Genomic DNA, 22,374 nt, shown 5'->3' with positions numbered 1-22,374 from the left:
CTTTTAAACTTGAAATACAGCCTCAAAACATGATCACAATCTTGAGGAGAAACGAAGGTGGCAATAATGGTAGCACGGCTGACTGCTTCAGAGTAAGAACTTTACAAAAAGCCTATTAAATCCAATCTTGAGTTGTTAGTCACATCCATGGTAGCGTCCCTTTTTAGAGGAAATAAAATAAGTTTTAGCCAAAGGGGGCAATGTTTCCTTGGGAATATGTAGTATTTCTTCCAAATATTTTTTTAAGAACTTCTCCAAGTGACAATATAGGAGGTTTTGGAAAGTTTGAAAAAAATGTAAATTCAAATAACGAAAGAAGTTCTCCAAAATTTCCAAATGTCTATCAGTAAACATTTTATCTTTTACAACAGACTGAACTTTCTGCAAGTCAGCTACTTGATTCTCTACTTCTTCCAGTCTCACCTGCGCACGCTACACATTTTCAATAACAGTTTTAGAAGTATCTTGTTCTGTCAGAATCACAGAATTGTGCATTGTCACTATAGCATCCCAGAGCGATTCCAAAATGACTATCTGTGATTTCTCCGGGGGAGAAATAACTACCTAAGGTCTTTGAGCATCCACTGCTGGATCTGAAACCGATGTACCCGCCATTACAGATGGAATTGGCGTCTCAAAGGCCTTCTCTCCAGCTGCTGGTTTTCCAAATGGTATTACCACAATCAGTGAGGAGCACCCACTGCAGTTGGTACACCATTCTGTGGCTCTTCCGACCACTGCACCCTGCTTGATGATGCCATAGCAGAAGGAAGAGGAGGGAGCCGCGGCTCAGGGTTCAACATAAGTACATAAGTAATGCCACACTGGGAAAAGACCAAAGGTCCATCGAGCCCAGCATCCTGTCCACGACAGCGGCCAATCCAGGCTAAGGGCACCTAGCGAGCTTCCCAAACGTACAAACATTCTATACATGTTACTCCTGGAATTGTGGATTTTTCTCAAGTCCATTTAGTAGTGGTTTATGGACTTGTCCTTTAGGAAACCATCTAACCCCTTTTTAAACTCTGCTAAGCTAACCGCCTTCACCACGTTCTCCGGCAACGAATTCCAGAGTTTAATTACGCGTTGGGTGAAGAAAACCTTTCTCCGATTTATTTAAAATTTACTACACTGTAGTTTCATCGCATGCCCCCTAGTCCTAGTATTTTTGGAAAGCATGAACAAACGCTTCACGTCCACCTGTTCCACTCCACTCAATATTTCATATACCTCTATCATATCTCCCCTCAGCCGTCTCTTCTCCAAGCTGAAAAGTCCTAGCCTCCTTAGTCTTTCTTCATAGGGAAGTCGTCCCATCCCCGCTATCATTTTAGTCGCCCTTCGCTGCACCCTTTCCAATCCTACTATATCTTTCTTGAGGTGCGGCGACCAGAATTGAACACATTACTCAAGGTGCGGTCGCACCATGGAGCTATACAAAGGCATTATAACATCCTCACACCTGTTTTCCATACCTTTCCTAATGATACCCAACATTCTATTCGCTTTCCTAGCCGCAGCAGCACACTGAGCAGAAGGTTTCAGTGTATTATCGACGACGACACCCAGATCCCTTTCTTGGTCCATAACTCCTAACGTGGAACCTTGCATGACGTAGCTATAATTCGGGTTCTTTTTTCCCACATGCATCACCTTGCACTTGCTCACATTAAATGTCATCTGCCATTTAGCCGCCCAGTCTCGTAAGGTCCTTCTGTAATTTTTCACAATCCTGTCGCGAGTTAACAACTTTGAATAACTTTGTGTCATCAGCAAATTTAATTACCTCGCTAGTTACTCCCATCTCTAAATCATTTATAAATATGTTAAAAAGCAGCGGTCCTAGCACAGACCCCTGAGGAATCCCACTAACTACCCTTCTCCATTGTGAATACTGCCCATTTAACCCCACTCTCTGTTTCCTATCCTTCAACCAGTTTTTAATCCACAATAGGACATTTCCTCCTATCCCATGACCCTCCAATTTCCTCTGTAGCCTATCATGAGGTACCTTGTCAAACGCCTTTTGAAAATCCAGATACACAATATCAACCAGCTCCCCTTTGTCCACATGTTTGTTTACTCCTTCAAAGAATTGAAGTAAATTGGTCAGGCAAGATTTCCCCACACAAAAGTCGTGCTGACTTGGTCTCAGTAATCCATGTCCTCGGATGTGCTCTGTAATTTTTTTTTTTGATAATAGTCTCTACCATTTTCCCCGGCACTGACGTCAGACTCACCGGTCTATAATTTCCCGGATCTCCCCTGGAACCTTTTTTAAAAATCGGCGTTACATTAGCCACCCTCCAATCTTCTGGTACCACGCTTGATTTTAAGGATAAATTACATATCACTAACAGTAGCTCCACAAGCTCATTTTTCAGTTCTATCAGTACTCTAGGATGAATACCATCCGGTCCAGGAGATTTGCTACTCTTCAGTTTGCTGAACTGCCCCATTACGTCCTCCAGGTTTACCGTGAAGTCAGTAAGATTCTCTGACTCGTCCGCTTGAAATACCATTTCCGACACCGGTATCCCACCCAAATATTCCTCGGTGAAAACCAAAGCAAAGAACTCATTCAATGTCTCCGCTACGTCTTTATCTTGCTTGATCGCCCCTTTTACCCCTCGGTCATTCAGCGGCCTAACCAATTCTTTTGCTGGCTTCCTGCTTTTAATATACTGAAAACAATTTTTGCTATGTTTTTTTGCCTCTAATGCTATCTTTTTTTCGTAATCCCTCTTGGCCTTCTTTATCTGCGCCTAGTATTGAGTGTTACAAGAAGCACCACTTCTAGTGTTTCAGCAGAACTGGTCCACGGTAAAGTTGACTTGGAGGTAAGGAGTTCCAGAATGGTGGACTGGCAATAAGGGACAGTTGCCTGGGTCTCAGAGGGGAACTCCCTGGTCTTCCCCTTACACTTTTTCCCCATAGATGGGGAATTCATCAGAGCTCTCCTTGCCGTGTCCTCTCATCAAGTCGCCATCTTGGATCACCCAGATGAGAGAGATGTTTATATATACATATGATTCTATTAGATGTGTAACTCTTCTTTTTTTATTGTTTTTGTTACAGTCTTCTGCGGTAATGTTTCAAAGATTCAAATTGTCTGAATTTTCATGCACAGGTCAGCGTTAATACTATTTTCTTGCTTCCTTGTCACATGAAGATAACAACTGTGCAGTTTAGAGGCAAGTTAAGGGCCCCGTTTACTAAGGTGTGCTAGCGTTTTTAGTACAAGCTAAAAATTAGCATGCGCTGTGTAGACGCCCATAGGAATATTATGGGCATCTACACGCTTAGCGTGTGCTAAAAACACTAACATGCCTCTAGTGTGGCTTAGTAAACAGGGCCCTAAAAGATGAAAATTAAAAATAAAATAAAAAATTTGCATGGTCTGTAAGTTTCAGGATAATAAAACCTGTGCCCTTGGAGACCAACAGAAAACTGGTGCAGTCTATAAACTTTCAAGATTTCACAAATATTTTTTCACAGATATCTGAAGAAGGGACCTGCATAGTTACAAAAGTCATGTGTTGCCTTTTTTTGTATTTGATCCTTCAAAAGGTGTCAAAACTACAAAGACTCCTGTTTTCTTCAGGACCAATATGGCATTCAGAATTCTGCCCTAAAGATCTTTAAAAATAGGTAATTACCCCACTGTTATCTAGAGTTGAAAAATGATAAAACTTTGGAAAATTTATAAACTGTACTTTGACCTTAGAATACCAGTGGCACACTTCAGGAGGTGGAATTTTACAACATGACACGTATGTTTAAAGCCCAAATAGGCATCTATTTCAAACCTATTTAATAAAGGCAACCTAGGTAGCTATGTTCCCTTATAAAACGGGCTCTCAAAATCAGTCCCATTAGCACACAAATTCACATTTGCTCTGAAGAAGGGTATAAATGTGTCTGTGTTCTCTACATACGTTCACATGAATTTTATAAATATGTGCCAAGTATCACAACTTTCCCTTTGCTTGCTCCAACTATGCCCCTGTGAACACATAAAAGTAAGTATACATTTTCCATGCACGTACCTTTTGCATGTGTATGGGAGTTGTGTAATTGTATAAAAGCCCTTTTCTGGCTGCAAAACAGACTTTACATATGGAAAATGCTTTAAAGACTTACCTGTATTCCAATTGATTCAGAAAAAAACTGATCTTAACAGAATACATTTCAGCAAGATTTATACTTTAAAAGTAGAGCTGTACCAAATAGCATATTTTACTCTTCGGCCAAATACGAATAATGAAAAATATTATTCAGTCAAATACGAATTGAATATGAATATTCGGTACAGCCCTACTTAAAAGCAAACCTTCATCAGCCTGAACCAGGAAGTAGGCGATATAGAATGAGCAAACAATTTCTGAGCATATCACTTGTGATGCAGTCATACATGTTTCATAGCTGATGCTTGACACTTAACTCTGTTGCTTTGAAAGATTGTCAGCTAAAGTCTCAGATGACTTTTATAGCAGAAATCATACTGAGATGTCACATTTCATTTATTATGGAAATCCAGTCAGTGGCAGTAGAGGAGGGAAAGGGAAATGGGACTTGATATACTGCCTTTCTGAGGTTTTTGCAACTACATTCAAAGTGGTTTACATATATTCAGGTACTTATCTTGTACCAGGGGCAATGGAGGGTTAAGTGACTTGCCCAGAGCCACAAGGAGCTGCAGTGGGAATTGAACTCAGTTCCCCAGGAGCAAAGTCCATTGCACTAACCATTAGGCTACTCCTCCACTCCTCCAGTATGAGAGGACTCATACTGCTCTTTTCTCTCACTCTCTGTCATAGTCATAAGATCGGTTTGGCAGTTGTGAGATGTAGAGATGACACACAGTACTGCTACAAAGGCTCAGGCTTATGGGACTTTTGCATTCTGTTCTTCTGCAGCCCAGCACCTTCTTGCATGCTACACATGAAAAACTACAGAAATGCCAAGTTATCCAGTTCCAGGCTTGAGAGTTTGGGCAGTCCTGGATTTCTGACCACCCCATTCTGGTGCATTATGGGACTTCCAGCACTGAGGGGGTCTTTTACTAAAGCTTAGCTTGAGTTATCTGCAGCAGAGCCCATAGGAATAAAATCGGCCCTGCTGCAGATAACTGAAGCTAAGGTATAAGTAAAAGACCCCCTAAGTTCAATGGGCAGGTTCAGGCACTATAAATCCCACACTGCTTTGGGATGTAGGTTCAAAACTAGGGGCTAGATGCACTAAACTCCACGGAAGAGCCCTTCCCTTACCGAGCCCTTAGCAAATTGGTAAGGGAAGGGCATGCATGAAGGAAATTGCATGCAAATGAGCTGCTCGCTGTTAGCTCATTTGCATGCGATTTCCTTGGAAGCCAGTCGGCCAGCTGGACATGTGTAGAACTGCCAATTGTTATGCTGGCTGCTCTGCGCATGCCAAAGATGTTTTCAGCTTGCACCCCCCCCCCCCCCCTCCCCACAGGATTGGGACATGTGAGATCATCCAAATTAAAACTATTTGGACATCCCTCCCTCCAGGTCTCTCTCCGCCAATCACAGTGTGTTTAGCTGTCACCGGTATCAGCTAAACGTGCTGTGATTGGCTGAGAGAGACCTGGAGGGAGGGATGTCCAAATAGTTTGATTTGGACGTCCTCACACGTCCTGATCCTGGGGGGGTGGGGGGGGCACAAGCTGAAAACAACCTTGGAGGGGACGAGGAGAATGTTAAGAGAACCTCCATGGCTGTGGTCATTTCAGGCAAGTAAGAAAAACACGTCCGAGAAGGACGCCCATCACAAAAGCTGAAGGAAAACGTCCAGGTGCTCGTCAGGGACGTCCTTTTTTGTTTTTGAGTGAAGGACGGTCATGTTAGGCACTTTAGAAAGACGTCCCTGACGAGCACGTTTTTTTCCTTCCAATTTCCTCACAGCAGCCCCAACGAGAGGTGCAGACCTCCCATTAGGTTTTCCACGGTAAGGGGATCGGAAAACGGTAGTGCATCGCATCGCATACACATTATAATACTTGCTCATTTGCATTCCGTTTTTGTTAGCTGCTACCGTGACAGGAAAATGGCTCGGAGAACCCTTTTGTGCATGTCCCGGTTTACTACTTGCGCGTTAAACTGGCTAGAACCAGTTTAAAAACCATGTTGCTGGCTCGTTAAGTTTAGTGCATCTAGCCCTAGGTCTGTACCACAATCTCCAGCTTGGAACTGGGTGACTTGGCATCTCTGAAACTATCAGAGTTACTTCACATCCCAGATCCTCCTCTCTTACAGATTCACAAATGAAGGCAGCTTTTCTTCTTAATTCAGTTAAAAATGGAAAATTTTACAGCTTTGTTCATTTATTTCTAATTTGCCTTCCCACCATGTGTGCCTAAGGCAGGGTACAACATCAAATACACATGATGGATTAATTAATGGAGCAATTCTGAAACAAAGGCAAGGCTGATGATGCTAGTAAAACTGCTGCAGAAAAATGACTTGTGAAATAGAATTATTGTTTTCAAATGTGGGAGTCATACTGAAGATACAAATACATCAGAAATCAAGAGAGAGTTCTACTGAGGATTATTTGGAGCTGCTCAACTATTTTTAGCTTGCTATTTTTAACTCATCTTGAGTTACATACAGGTACAAAGGTTTTCCCTATCCCCATGGGGCTTATGATTAGAGACCCCTGAATAATCCTCTTTCTTGGAACATGCCAATGAAATCATCTGGCAGTTGCTGCCCCAGCTGGATGATGTCATCAGAGCAGGCTGCTGCCACAATGACTCCTTCAGGCAGTGGGGAGCTTGTGCCTTTGCTCCTGGTTTGTGGGCTCTACACATTGCATTAAAATGCAAGAAGAGGCACAAGTTCCCTCTGCTCTGGGTCAGACAGGAAGAAGGGGCCAGAGCTGGGAGAAAGGAGGCTGGCTGATGTTGTTGCTGATGTTGATGCTGGGAGAAGTTGGTGGTTGGTGCTGTGGAAAGGGGCTGGGGCTCAAATGTTTTGTTCTGACTCACTGAATGGAATCCACCTAACAAGCCATTAAATTTATTTTCATAACACAAATACACCAATAAACTGTTATTTTTTTCTGACCTTGAGAAAGCACCTAATTACCCCCAAAATAAACCCCCTACAATTCCAAATGATATACACACCTAAGATCAAAACCCTGCTTTTAATACGTTTGTATGTATGGCAACAATAGGTACAATGACTTTTCAAGGTCAGTGGCGATCCTTGGTTGGCTGCCACCTGGGGCGGTTCGCCACTGTGCACCCCCCCCCCCCCCAGGTGCAACAGCATTCCCCACCCGAGTACATTCTTACCTGCTGGGAGCAGCCGCACGGCTGTCGGTTCCGCTGGTTCTCTGCTCCCTCTGCCCCGGAACAGGAAGTAACCTGTTCCGGGGCAGAGGGAGGAGGGAACCAGCGGAACCGACAGCTGCGCGGCTGCTTTCTGCACCCCTCCAGCAGCGTGGACCCGGGGTGGACTGCCCCCCCCCTCGGTACGCCACTGCTCAAGGTCACAAAGAGGACCAATGGTTTTCAAGACTTCTGCTCTAACCACTGGGGAAGGGCGGTCAAGCGCAGGTGAAGTCTAGCTGTTTCTGTCAGAGTTCTGCCTTGTCTCTGGTGTGGGGTGATTTTGCCTGCCACTGCTGCTCCACGGCAGTGGTCCAAGGGCTCACAAACCTAGTTTCTGCCTTGAAAACGTGACATGTATTTGATTAAATGCATACTGGTTGATTTCATTACACACATACATGCATTTATTTTGCATATTTATTAATTTTGTTTGTTTATATGGTTATAGATTTGATTCCTGAGGCGGGTGTCCCTGCAATGAAACGCAAATCTGCATCGAGCCTGACAAAATTGCTTTTTACCCTTGAGTTGGAATTGTTTTGGTCCTCCCTTATTTTCATTTTTGTTCTGTGCCTTGATTCTAGGAGTTTTCTCTTCTTCTTTTTTGTTTTCGCCAAGAGCTATGTGCCGCTTATATGCATCATTAATTGACAGATGTCTATGTGCACTAGGTGTTACTGTATAAGGTCTAAGTGCCATGGAGGGGCATAATCGAACGGGGTGCCCAAGTTTTCCTGAGGACGACCTTGCAGGATGTCCCGGCAAAGGGGCGGGGAAACTCGTATTATCGAAACAAGATGGGCATCCATCTTTCGTTTCGATAATACGGTCGGGGACGCCCAAATCTCAACATTTAGGTCGACCTTAGAGATGGTCGTCTCCGGTTTTTGGTAATAATGGAAACCGAGGACGCCCATCTCAGAAACGACCAAATGCAAGCCCTTTGGTCATGGGAGGAGCCAGAATTCATAGTGCACTGGTCCCCTGACATGCCAGGACACCAACCGGGCACCCTAGGGGGCACTGCAGTGGACTTCAGAAATTGCTCCCAGGTGCATATATACTGTCATCCATCAACATTTGCTTATTTCCGATCTGATGAAGGGCAACCTTCAAAAGCTAATCAAGAAATGTATTAAGTTATGTCCAATAAAAAAGTATCATCTTATTTTCTTTTCCATGTTTTATTTTGTTTTATTTCTATTAATTACCTTTAAAAGTGGACTAACACGGCTACCACACCTCTCTAGTCAAGCCTACTCTATGAAGAAAAGTAGGAGCCTAGTTAAGGGGAAGGAATAGAGGTGTCATAAGTTGGAAGAGTTTGGGAGGAGAGGCCAATAACTGGGAGGGTGTTAGGTAGGGGACATACCAAAGTGAATGGGGGGGGGGGGTTCTCTAAAGGAGCAAGGTGACTGAAGGAACAATGACCACCTGGTTGCATTTATATTTATGGGCAGCAATTGAGGAAGATCAAGGACCTAATGGGGTGGGGAGGAATGGTAGAGGGCTGTGGTGGGGGGGGGGGGGAGAAAGGGGGAGACAGCAATCTGATGATTGGTTAATGTATACTTGGAATGAGATTATATATGTTGCTGGAAGCTTCGTGTTGCTGTTTAAAAGCCTTGGATAACAAAAATGTATTCTATGATTTACACATGTACTTAAACACCTTGCCCACACTCTGCCCATGCACATGTCTACTTGCAAAGTATGCACCATCAAACCATGGCACTCACTTTTCCGCTCATCAGTATTCTATAAGAGGCCACTTACATGAGTACATGACTAGAATACTGACATTTATCTGCAGGTACCCCATAGTTTTTGTTCTGCCTCCATTTGTATGGAGGCAGACTGTTTGTTATTTATGAATATATGTTAAGCATTGTCTGTACCTTTAATTAAGGATGTGAAATTGAACTACAAATCCCTGTAATCTGTAGTTCTCTGTAATAGGCTCTTCCAGAGCACATGTCCAGCTCCCTGTGTCTTTTGGGACTCTTTCTATTGGCTTGCCTTGGTCTCTGTGCATGCTGGGCAAGTTGCCATGCCCACACACTTTTCTCTCTCCATCGGGTCTGAAGAATTAGTCTGCAGCTTATCTCCTCTGTGAATTGAAACTGCCTATGCTGTATTTTGCTGTATGACCCCCTTCAAGCTACTGTGATGCTATCAAGATTTCATCAGTGTAAAAGTTTAAACAGCTTCTCTACTCAGTGTGTTGTTGAATTACTTCCACCTTCTGTCTTTCATGGAGGAAGGGCTGGTAGAGAACAAACTCCCAGTTTCCAAGGCAAAAACTCTTGTCCAGCACATCTGAACTGTGTCGTGCGCTAATGCCGACACAGCCCATTCACTTTGAATGGGCTGTGTCAGTATTGCCTTGCAGATTAATAAACAGGGGGGTTAAATCCAGTGGTGTGCTGGAGCAGGCTCTCACAGGCTCGCAAGAGCCGGTTGTTAAGTTTTTAAGAATTTTGGGAGCCGGTTGTTAAAGTAGGGCCCTCCATGGCTACTTTAACAACTGGCTCCCAAAATGTGGGCTTGTGCCCCCTGCTGAATTATCTTTTATTTTGCTGGTGGGGATGCTGAGCCCCGCCAGCCAAGTAAATAGACTACTGCTGCTCCCCGCTCCTTGTTTCCAGCTCTGGGCAGCAGGCTGGGACTTCTTGAGCATATGAGAGAAGTTCCAACATGCTGCTCAGAGCAAGACATTGGGAGTGGTGGCAGTCCATTTATTGGCTGCAGCAAAAGTATGCCTAGTGTGCCCGCACGAAGGGAGGGAGGAGAGAGAGAGGCAAGTGTTGCTCCCCCCCACCCCCCCCCACCCCCGGGCCACCCCTGGCCCTTCCAACTGCAGAGCTGGCTATGTCTGGAGAAAGAGCCTGTTAAAAATTTACCAGCACACCCCTGGTTAAATCCTTCTATTCAACATATAAAAGTAGTCTTCCTGGTTTAAACCACAGCCCCAGTAATACTCTCTACAAATTCCATACCATTTACCATTCCAAGATAAAAGGCGGCGTTCACCAGTGAGCTGCCTCTTTTGAAGTGGTCTGTCATGTGTTCTAGCCAGTTTGCTTCCAAGCTGTTGATGGTTTGCCCATTTTTGTAGATCTTCATGGGGATATGAACTGTACGGTACTTGCTGCATCCCAACTGGGTTTTTGGCTTATTGAAGATGGCAAAGATTTCAGTTTCTGAAAAAAATATTTGGGTATTGACATTATAAGTACTGTTTTTGCGTATACTCATTCAGGTGCCGATATCAAAATGTTACCATTTGTTATGAGAAGACAAAAAGAATTAACAATATTCACTTCTGCTAGTAGTTTAAGCAACAATTCTTTCTATTTGGATTGAAAATAGCACATTTGAATTTCCCAAATACATGCTCTAAAAATAGATTATTAATGAAGGAACATTAAGCCTGCATGCAGTATGCATAGCCTAATGGTTAGTGTGGTGGACTGAGAACTTGGGGAACTGGGTTTGATTCCCACTGTAGCTCCTTGTGACCTTGGACAAGTCACTTAACCCTCCATTGCCCTAGGTACAAAAATGTAGATTGTGAGCCCTCTAGGGACAGAGAAAGTACCTGCATATAACAAATGTAAACTGCTTTGATGAGAAGGAGTGCTGTAATTATTTCCTAACATTTTAATACTACTGGGAGAGAAAGTGTTCTGAATCCCCTATAGTTTGCTCCTGATGCAACCTTTCTAAGACGAAATGTGGCCATGTTGGGTGTTAACTTAATAAACTTCTTGATTCTGCTATATGCTAGTCTATGTTAATCTGATCGTGAGCCCTTGTGCCCAGGCTGAGGCCTAGGAAGGACCTTGGCCAAGGCCTAGGGTAGACCAAACAGGCGCTATGCAATATCATGGGCCACAAAGCCCCGCACACTCAGGAAAATCAACAAGCATCATCAGAAAAGAGAAATAGATCACTCATGTGGGCCGCAAGGCCGATCAGGAACCCATTCATACAGAGTCCACGTGTACAGGCCACAAGGCCGAACTGGAACTGAATCATACACTAGGGAAGGGAAAAGAACAACGAGAGGTCCCAGAAGGGACTGGCGCTCAGGCAGCGCACACAGCGCCAGGCAGTGACACAAAGGGAAAGATGTCAGACCAAACAGGCAGATACAGACGACAACCAAAGGGAGAGAATACAAACAAAGGCTTCACAGTAACCCAAGTAGCGGAAGGCAGTGCCCACAGGGGAAAAGGGAATGCCAGGGTCAGAGCAGGACACTATAGACTCGGAACCTAAAGGAGCGAAGCTCCACAGAAATGGCCAAGCAGGAAATAACAAACTGAAGGAAAAGGCTGCTAGAATCCCCCAGGCGGAGGAGGGCCAGGACCCACCAGGGCCAAATCAAACACAGCATGCCAAGGGCAAAAGCAGACAGAAAGAAAAGGCAGCTTCTAACTAACTAAACCAGAAAAGTGGAACAGAGCTCACCAGAGCCAAATAACAAATGAGCAAAAGCAGACTACAGAGAAAGGCTGCTTTCAAATAAAAAGACAGGAAAGAAGCAGGGCTCACAAGAGTGCAGAAAGGGTTAAAGCAGACAACAGAGAAGGGCTGCCTAAAAGAGGCAGATCTCACAAAAGATATAAACAATAAACACTGCACACAACCAGTTAAAACAGATACCGAGAAAGACTGCCTAAGAAGGCAAATACCAAACACTGCACACAAAGGGTTAAAGCAGGCTAGAGGGAAAACTAAACAAAGCAGGAATGAACTTACCATGGACAAGTCAACACCACAGCGGGCAGGGAGAGAAGAGGCAGAGGAGAGACAACAGACCCAGCTGCATTGCAGTGAAGTAAATCAGGGAAAAGCTAGTAACAACCAGCACACACAGAAACCACAGACAAAGAGAAGAGCAAGCAAACTACAGAGAATACACTCTGTGCCATGAGCACAGACTAAGCAGAACAATGAGAGCTCACAGCTGCAAGAGATAATGCTAGAGCGTCCACTGTAGGGAGAGGTAAGTTTAAATAAGGTCTGACATCTGCTGCCTCAGACGTCAGCTCAATCCCTGACAGGCCAATCAGTAGCGAGTCCCAGTCATTCTCCTGCCTGTTTCAGTAGAATCATAACATCATCCCCCCCTCCCCCCTCAAGGGCCACCATCTACCTCGGGTTCAGGGTTTAGGTTTATGAGGAAAGAGGCGATAGAAGCATCGGACCAATCATAACAGTCTGTTTCATTTTTTACTGCTTGAGCACTTGCAGATCATCGCCTCTCTCGTTAATATTATTAGACTTGCTACAACTTTGCCAAAGGGAATGCAATTGTTTATGCAAATGTAGGAAAAAATTATGTTATAATAGGCTCATTAGTTACTAAAAACAAGTTGTACTATCCAGTGTCAATACCCAAAAGAATTAACATGAGCCACTTTAGTGGAAGAATTAAATGCATCTGTAGAGTTGTATTTAACTTTATTGCTAGTGGCAAATAGTATTTAAATGACCAATCAGGTTCATGTTTGATAATGAAATATATTTGGATGGGAAAATGCTATCCCATTATTCTCTTCCCTGAAGCAGACCATATCAGATCCACAAACGAGACTCTGTTACAATCCTTAGGTCTACCAGACTGATAAATGTTAAAGGACCTGTCCTGCAGAAACTTCTCCAGCCCTTTATAAATTCAGTTTTAGTACTAGATTTGATCATATTATCGGATAACAATATGCACAGTTTAAATGTGCATCAGCCGAAAAAGTACTCCTTTAAATGTGTTTGAAATCTACCACCAGTTTGTTTTATGGGTGACAGGACCATATCAAGCATTTCCCCCCCCCCCCCCCCCCCCCACCCTCCCATGCTTGCATCCTATGCCACTATCAATGAGAGATAGTGGGCTGGGAGCTGTTTTTGTAAGCAAGTCACTCAGATCATCTGAGGTAAAAGTATGACAAATACAGCAGCACTTTGGTGCAAATGCACTGGCCAGTTACTTTACTAGTAAAATTAGTAACATTAAATCAGAGACTTTTTTTGCCTTACTTTTGTTATTTCTTCTGCTTTACTACATTTTGCTCTTTGTTCTTTGTATGATTGTGCCTTTCCTGTCCTATCTGATATTGTAGTTCCTTTCTATTTCTGTGTTTGCTGTAATTTTTAGATTGTATACTGCAGTGGAGTCACCAGACCTCAACGTGAGGAGGGGGCGGAGCCCAAAGCATGGAGAGGGTGGCACATTTTGGTCTGCCTGCCCACTGCTTCCCACTGCCCCACCTCATTGCTGCCTTACGTGCCTTGGCTGGCGGGAGTGCCCAAGATGAAAACTTGGGTGGATATTAGGAACTAATCAGCGATTGGCTGAATTGTTTAAAAATCCCCTAGTTTGGATACTTGGATGGTAAAACCATTAGTTGCTGCTTTTGTGCTTTATTGAGCTGAGTATTGGGGGTCTATAGTTAAATGGTTTGATTCATTCTTAAAGGAAGGGTTTTTCGTGTTGTCCAAAACTCTCTTTTCTCCAAAGCTCATCAACTAGATTGTGGCATACCTCTAAGTTCTGTACTGCCCCCCCCCCCCCAATTGTTAATATAATTTTGAGCCCCCTTGCCATACTTGGTCAATCCCAGGGAACAGTGGGTTTTACCTTGCTGATGATATTCAACTAGTGGCCTATGTGTATCCAACCCATTCAGTTATGAAAGCCCACCTCTATAATTACCCTAATAAATCCCTTCCTTCTTCTTTCTCCCCTGAATTAAGCTCTGCACAATACTAACTGTACCCAATATATTGGAATAACTATGCTAATAAAACTATGTAAGCCACATTGAGCCTGCAAATAGGTGGGAAAATGTGGGATACAAATGCAATAAATAAATAAATAAAATAAATCCTAAAAGTCCAGATCTTACTTTGCTCAGTAACTATCTCTCACCGATTGCACATTGGCTTGAAGATAATCAACTCAAACTGAATGTCTTAAAAACTCTGGATACATGGATTCTAGGTTGTACACCCGCCCCCCCCCCCCCCCCCCCCCCCCCCAGCCAGACTGCCCTCAACTCATTTCTAGTCAGACAGTCCCACTTGATGATTCTCTTTTTATCTTGGGCTGCCACGTGGAGACCCAGCTATCCTTTGACAAACAGGTGTTCAATAAAGTCAAGTCTTGTTTTCACAATGTTCAACAGTTTCGTGTTCTAAAACCATTTCTAGATAAAGGGAGCACTGCAGACTCTCCTTTACACAATAGTTACAAATCATCTTCACTATTACAATTCACTCTATAACGGAGCAAGAGTTGCAACTATATTCAAGATTCAAAACACAGCAGCCAAGATATTGTGTTATGTGAAGAAAAATTATCATGTTAACGCTGTTCTTATGGATCTTCATCGATTGTCTGTTTCTTATCAGTTCACAAAGCGTTACATTCTGGTCTCTCAGCCTCCTTATTCAATGCTCTGATGATCCCATACACTGCAGCTAGGGCACTTGTACCCCAAAATGACAAAATGACCATCTACTAGCTATCTCTGATCCAGTGATTAGAACCTACTTCTGACTCAGCATTTTATTGCCTTGCTCCAATGTTGTGGAATTTGATTTTATGACACCTTCAGATAGAGACTCTATTGCCAAAACTGGTTGAAAACATGTATTTCTCTCTGGCATTTGGGGAATGATTGGTGAACACTGGGGTTTTCCTTTATTCCTATTCAAAAAATGTCCATCTGCTGAAAAAAGTCCAAATCACAATTTTCAAAAAGCAGAATTTGGATGTCTTATACTGCAAATAGTCCACATAGCAAGGAGGCATGTTTTGGTCAGGGTTAGGGCAACCCAAAATTAGGACCTCTTTCAGTGATAATGGAATGGGAAGAAACGTCAAAGGCAAAAAAGAAGGATGTTTTTATCTAGACCTGTCTCAATCACAAGAGGGTGCCTTGACTGAGCAGCTGAACACTGGAGGGAGCAACTTCCTCCCACTTAAGAAGCGAAAGTGACAGTGGATACCAGGCTTTATGACGGTAGTCAGTGCAGTGAACTTTGAACAACAGGACCCAAGTGTAACTCCCACTTTAACTCTTATTTCTATACAAATATGTGAGCCCGCCTGGAAGAAAGAAATATCTACTATACCTGAATTTATAAGATATCTGCAAGCATGATGGCTAATGCCAGGGCTTTTTTTGAGGGGGTACTTGGGGGTACTGAGTACCGGCACCTTTTCCATTGTCTACTAAATTGACCCATGGTTTCCAACTTTTAATGAAAGAGCTCAGGCTCTACACATCAATTCTCCACCCCCTCCCAGTTCAGCAGTACACTCCAGGGGGAGCGGGGGGGGGGGGGGGAGGGGGTCCTGAGACCAGAGGGGGTGAGGGGGTTCTGAGACCAGAGAGGGGGTGAGGGGGTCCTGGGACCAGAGAGGGGGGAGGATGGAGGGGGTCCTGAGACCAGAGGGGAGGGAGGTCCAGAGACCTGAGGGGGGGAGATGGGGAGGAGGGGGTCCTGAGACCAGAGAGGGAGGGAGGGAGGTATCTCTGTCACACACACGCACGCTCTCTCTCTCTCTCTCTCTCACAGTCAGTGTCTTTCTCTCTCTCACTCTCACACACTGTCTCTCACACACTCTATGTCTCACACTGTATCACATTCACTCTCAAACACTCTCTTGATCTCATACACTCTCTCTGTCTCACAGAGAGTCTGTGTATCGCACACATACTCTCTCACACTCTATGTGTCTCACACACACACTGTATCTGTGTGAAACACACTCTCTCACACTCACTGTGGCTCACATACGCACTCGCACACACTCTCATTCTCACACACACTCTCTCTCTCTCACAGACACACTCGCACCCACACTCACTCTCTCTCTGTCACACACACACACACTTGCACATTCACTCTCTCTCTCTCACAGACACACTCGCACCCACACTCACTCTCTCTCTGTCACACACACACACACTTGCACATTCACTCTCTCTCTCTCACACAGTCACTCTCACACACACTCTCTCAAACATACACACTCCGAGGTAAACCTTGCTAGCGCTCGTTTTATTTGTGTCAGAAACAGGCCTTTTTTACTAGTCTTATTTAATATGGGGTCCTTTTAAGGTGCACTAACAGATTTAGTGCATGCTAATGATTAGCACACGTAAAATGATAAAACACTCAAAGAAATATAATGGGCTTCTTATAACTTAGCGCATGCTAATCATTAGCACACCTTAGTAAAAGAACACTTACATTTTTAAATCTTTATTTTTATTTAAGTTTTCCATTTTTAGAACTTTACAACAAACACCACTTGTTCTCTCTTATTGAATATTTTTCTCCATCCGATTAACAGATTAAAATGTGGACTGGGATATAAGCATTTTATTTATGCTGACAATATTCAGATAATTATCTCTTTAGAGAACACATGGGAGAGTACTTATCCTAAAATATCACACTGTTTTACTATTTATAAAAATTGGATGCAACTGAATCTATACAAGATTCATTTGGGAAAATACAGCTTGTTATGGACAGGAGATTCCATTATCTGACAGTACAAAAAGTCTCAGAACTGTAGAAACGTAGAAAATGACAGCAGATAAAGACCACATGGCTTATCAAGTCTGTACATCTATACCATCTACTAACCTTCCTCTGCCTTAGAGATCCTCTGTGCTTGTCCTATGCTTGCCATCTGTTAAAGTTTGAATAGACCAGTGGTGTGCCCACCTTCAAGCAGCCTTCCCCACTCTTTCCAAACCTACCCATATTGGGACTGTTCAATTAGGTGTAAATCTAAGCCCGTCCCAGGGGCAGCCCAAGAGTCTACCAGTCTGAGGCAAGGGGGTAGTCTACCAGCCTGGCTCTGCTCCCCCCCCCCCCCCCCAGTCTGACATCTCCTCCTTCTTTCCTTCCCCGAATGTACCTTCTTTTCTGGCTTTCCAAAAGTTGGAGCGGCAGCGGTTCTCATACGGTAACCCTGCCACCGGTCCTGGCCCCTTCTCCCTACTGCAGCCCACCCTGCCTCCAAGAAAACAGGAAGTACATCAAAGAGACAGGCCATAAGAGAGAAGGGGTCGGCGGCAGGGCAGCATATGGAAACCGCTGCCGCCCTGACTTTTGGAAAGCAAGAAAAGAAGGTAAATTCGGGGAAGGAAGGGCTGGAGTCAATGCCAGAGTGCTGTGTGTATGGGGGTGGATGCCGCTCTAAAAGTGCCCCCGCCTCAGGTGGCCTAATGGTAGGGCCGTCAATGGCCCTTCTCTTCTGCTAGCATGCACTCAGCACTAGGGAAACTCCTCATGAAAGGAACTTACAGGTCGGGAGAGCAGTAAGATACATAACAGAGGTGGATCAGAGCAAGAGGAGATGAGTAAGAAGTGGCAAGCCATCAATACTAAATTCTAGATTAACAATGGACGAGCAGTTTGCTGTGATCAGTACAAAAATATTTTGCACCCCTATGTTTTGTTAGACAACTTAAATCCTGTCTAGCTTTACCTGATTTAGGGGTTCTTTTACTAAGCTGTGGTAAAAGGGGCCCTCGTTTTTGCATCGTGCCAGGTCCCCTTCTACCGCAGCAGGTGAAAATAACCAAAAATGAAATGGCTGTGCAGTAAGTTCGCACTTGCTGTGCGGCCATTTCAGGGGGTGAGCACTTACCGCCACCCACTGAGGTGGCGGTAAGGGCTCCCAGGCTAACCGGGCAGTGCACGATGCTGCCTGATTACCACCAGGTAACCCCCTGAAGAAATATTTTTTAAATATTTCCGCTAGTGCCGGGGGTGGAACTACTGCCAGCACCCGTGTTGATAGGGTTACCATATGTCCGGTTTTATCAGGACATGTCCTCTTTTTGAGGACATGGCCGGGCAACCAGGCAGGTTTTTACCAGCCTGCCCACTTCTATGGATTTCCGGACAAACAGGCAGGCTGGTGGGCCTAGTCGTGTCCTATCCTAGTCCCCTCCCGTTACCTTACAATACTGCCATGGTGGTCTAAGTGACCTCTTCGGGGCAGGAAAAGAGCCCCCTCTTTCCTGCCCTGCATACTGTTGCTTGCTGTCGGTCCCAATTCAAAATGGCCGCCGAGAGTTGAAGTGGCCTCGCACTCTCGGTGGCCATTTTGAATCGGCGCCGGGACCATCAGCAAGCAACAGTATGCAGGGCAGGAAAGAGGGGGCTCTTTTCCTGCCCCAAAGAGGTCACTAGACCACCAAGGCAGTATAGTAAGGTAAGGGGAGGGGAGGATAGGACACCCTTAGGGGGGTGTGATGGGGGTGCGGGGGGTGTGTGAAAGGGGTGGGGTGGTATGTGATGGGGTGGGGTGGGGTGGGGCAGGACAGGGGCAGGGCATGTGTCCTCTTTTTAGAGGGAGCAAATATGGTAACCCTATGTGTTGGGCCACTGGTAGCTCCAGGTTGCTGCACAGCAACCCTTTAGTAAAAGGGCCCCTTAAAGAAGGAAATCAGGCAGTGGTCAATGCTCTTTTCTAAGGTGGATTACTGCAACAGTGCCTGATTGTAAATGTTGCTGAATATTACCTCCATATGTATCACTGGCGGGTCTGGATGGGATAAGACACCACCTCTGTTTTTGCAAATGCACTGGCTCTCTGCTCAGTGGTGAGTGGTGTTTAGGAATCTATAACCATTGCTTTCCAAAATTATTTGTGATATGGCCCTAATCTTTGTTTTTGTGTGATTTAAGGATTATTTTAGAGGCATCTCCATGTGTAAATTGCAAGCATTTACATGTGTACATTGCATATATGTGTAAACGGAAATTTCAGAAAGCTGCTATTTACATGTGGAGATGCACACCACACAGATTTCAAGGGCTGTGGCATGGGCACAATTTGGACGGTGCTGCGTATATGCATTAATTTAGATGGTGCTGGTGTATTTTCAGGAACAGTGGTATATAAATCACAGCCACCACTGTTCCTGAAAATATAGCCCTGTAAATTTAGAAAATCCTTGAAAACTTGGTTAGATTTTGCATTGCCTTTGGACATTTGTGTATTAATTTTATAAATTGTTATCAGAGTGTGTGCGGTAATATTATTATTATTTAGTTCACATCTTTCTAGTGGCAGTTCCAGGCAAGTTACATTCAGGTACAGTAGATATTTTCCTGTCCCCAATGGACTTACAATTGAAACTTATACAGGAGGGTTAAGTGACCACAAAGAGTGTCAATGGGATTTGAACCCTATTCTCTCTGGGTTACAGCCTACTGTTTTAACCACTAGGCTACTCCGTTCATTTTGGCTTTTGTATAAGGAAAATGCATTCTTCAATGAAATTAAATTACTTACTTTGAACAGGTACTTCAGCACAGAAGGTTGGGTTGTCTCTCTGAGGCCCCCTTTCTTGTTTCTCTGCTGAAATATTTGTGTTCTCCTGCTGAAGCTGTTCTCCATTTTTTCCCCTTCCTAGGCCCAAGTCTGGTTGCTGAGTAACCTCTCCTTCACCTTTCAATTCTTCACTGAGTTCTGTACCTTGGTCAGCAATTATCTCACTTGGTGCTGGTCCAGTGAATCCATTACTGCCATCGGATGATTTCTCGCTGCCCAATGATGCATGACCTTCAAGACTTTTTGATAAATTGCCAACATCTTTCACTTCTGCAGAACTGTTGTGGGTAGGTGTTTCATTGGTGATGGCATTATGGTTCGCTTGAGAACTATACTGATGTATAATTCCAACAAACTTCAAGCCCTGACCTGCTGCACCTTTAATCTGCAAGTAAAAGGGAGATACAGTGAAATCAAGAAGCAAAATGCTCCAAAGATTCTGTACAGTTTTTAATAACTGACTCTTCATACAACAACTTAGATTGGTATTTTGAAAGTATAATTTTCTAGATAAAATCCAGCTATTATGCTTGTGAAGCGTAAAAATAAGGGACCAAGTCCAACGTACTGAATTTTGCAAACCGACAAAAATGTGTTCAGATTGTCAAAACTAATTTTGCAGAATGACAGATGAAATTGCTCTTTGAGTTCTGTAAATGGAATAGCTGGATGTGGAACATGGTACATGCGGGCTGCAAGGATCAAGGTTACATGTATTTGATTTTCACTTAAAGACGTGCTATCAAATGGGTACAATCACAAATAATCAGCAGAGAGAAAGGAACTCCATTCCATTAACGTGACAGGAAAGAAGAAAAGGGAAAAAGAACTGCTGCAAAGGGCCACATATCATTAAAGTATGCCAAACATGAACTTCCCTTTTCTCTTGTTAGTCCTCTCCCTACAAGGCTTTTCCACTTAACTCTTTCAAGAATTTTATTTTATATTTTGTGTCTTATCTCCTGAACTTCCTTTTGAGTATTACAGGAACAGGGAGGGTTGTGGTGCATGAGCAAATCTTATTTTAGTAATCATTATCTGCAGCAGCAACCTAATTTATTGCTCTGCAGTGGCACCTGTATACGGACTGTGAGTAAGTTTTATAGAACATTGTGAATCTCCCACTTCCTGACATGGTATACTACTGCATCTACAAACTACAGATTTTAGTAAGTTATCAAATAGAACTTCCTCTTTTAATTCTAGTATTGTTTTCTTTTCTGAAAACAAAACTCCACTAAAAAGCATGTGAGCAGGAACTGGAGGGTAGCTCCCCAGGAAACAACACGAGACTGTATACTATGCAGCAGATTTCCAGTCTGAAGGTTAAATACAACTGATGAAGTACATGATCAATCAAGTGAATATAGTATGAACGAGTTTCTAGATCCAGAGATACATAGTTGGTTTCGAGTAATTTTGGTTGGGATAAGTTTCCTTGGATTCTGATCCTTCCTTGACCCCAGGTGCCAAGTCTCCTGCACTGAGTGGAAAAGTAACACATTTGGAATTGATTTCCCAGTGTAAAATGTAATTCTCCCTCAGCACAGCAATAATACTCTGTTCCAATTCCTGCCACTATCTGCAGGAAGGAAGTGTCTCTCCCACAACTAGCCAACAGGAGTCTTGGGTGGTGGAGGGGGAGGTGATTAGAGAGAAAGCTGAAACCACAAGAGCTACACAGTCAAAAGAAAACAGTGCGTAGTTATCTTCTGGACTGCGGGAGTGACAAGCCCCTGGAGGAGCCCATTTGAACCAGCATTTGATCCTTAATCAAAGATTCACCTTCTGATGATCCGATGGGCTCTTTTGGGGGTGGGTCTCACCTTCTGCTGATCCAATGGGCTCATTTGGGGTTGAGTTGGTCTCACCTTCTGCTGTACAGAGGATAACTATTCACTGGCTTCTACCCTAAGTAACCCGGGTCTCACCCTGGTGCTAGCTCCAGTCCTGGACCACAAAAGAAAATCCTTCCACACAAACTTCAGTCTTTGCTCACTCTCATGCCACTTTTATCACACACCTCATTTCCAGTCCACTTACAGGCAAGCTGAGGTGGGTTAATGGTATGGAATAGCGATTCGGGGGTTTGGGAGAAACTTTTTTCAGTTCCACTCAGCTCTTCAGTCCAGGAACCACACTGCACTCCGAAGGATTTGCTAACATACTCAACGTTTTGAGTCTTAGTATTTTTTTTGGTTTTCGATACAAATGTAAATCAATGTGCTTTAACACGAGTTAAATGAAAAATTGTGTATTATTTTACCATAATGCATATTAGTTTAAATTACCATGGGCTACATAAGGATGAGATGCAAAGCATGCAAATGTATGCAAAACTCCTATTATTATGTATATCAAATAATAAAGCTTCTGTTGAACTTCGCAAGCTGCGTATTTCCAGTAAAAATAATGCCAGCTCAAATTTGGCATTATTTTGCTGCCCAGAAGCACTGGGCCACTAACACGTGGTCCCATGCTCCCAGGGACCCTCTCTTAAAGTGGCTGACACAGTAAAATAGAAGCTGTCCAGGGTTCCTGGGACCTCTCTCCCCTTCTCCATCCACCCAGCAAAGACCCTCCTCCCCCAAACATACCCACCAGAACCCCTACCTCCCTGAAAACACACTAA

General features: G+C 43.9%; 1 pseudogene; it reads right to left on the bottom strand.

The window, feature by feature from the left end:
- LOC115459245 overlaps positions 1–20,211 on the bottom strand; it is an 83,822-nt pseudogene extending 63,611 nt beyond the window's left edge.
- Between the last annotated feature and the right edge of the window lie 2,163 nt (positions 20,212–22,374).

Source organism: Microcaecilia unicolor, unplaced genomic scaffold, assembly GCF_901765095.1.
Source record: "Microcaecilia unicolor unplaced genomic scaffold, aMicUni1.1, whole genome shotgun sequence".
NCBI lineage: Eukaryota > Metazoa > Chordata > Amphibia > Gymnophiona > Siphonopidae > Microcaecilia > Microcaecilia unicolor.
Note: the sequence above shows the minus strand (reverse complement) of the source record. Positions and strands in the feature narration are given on the sequence as shown.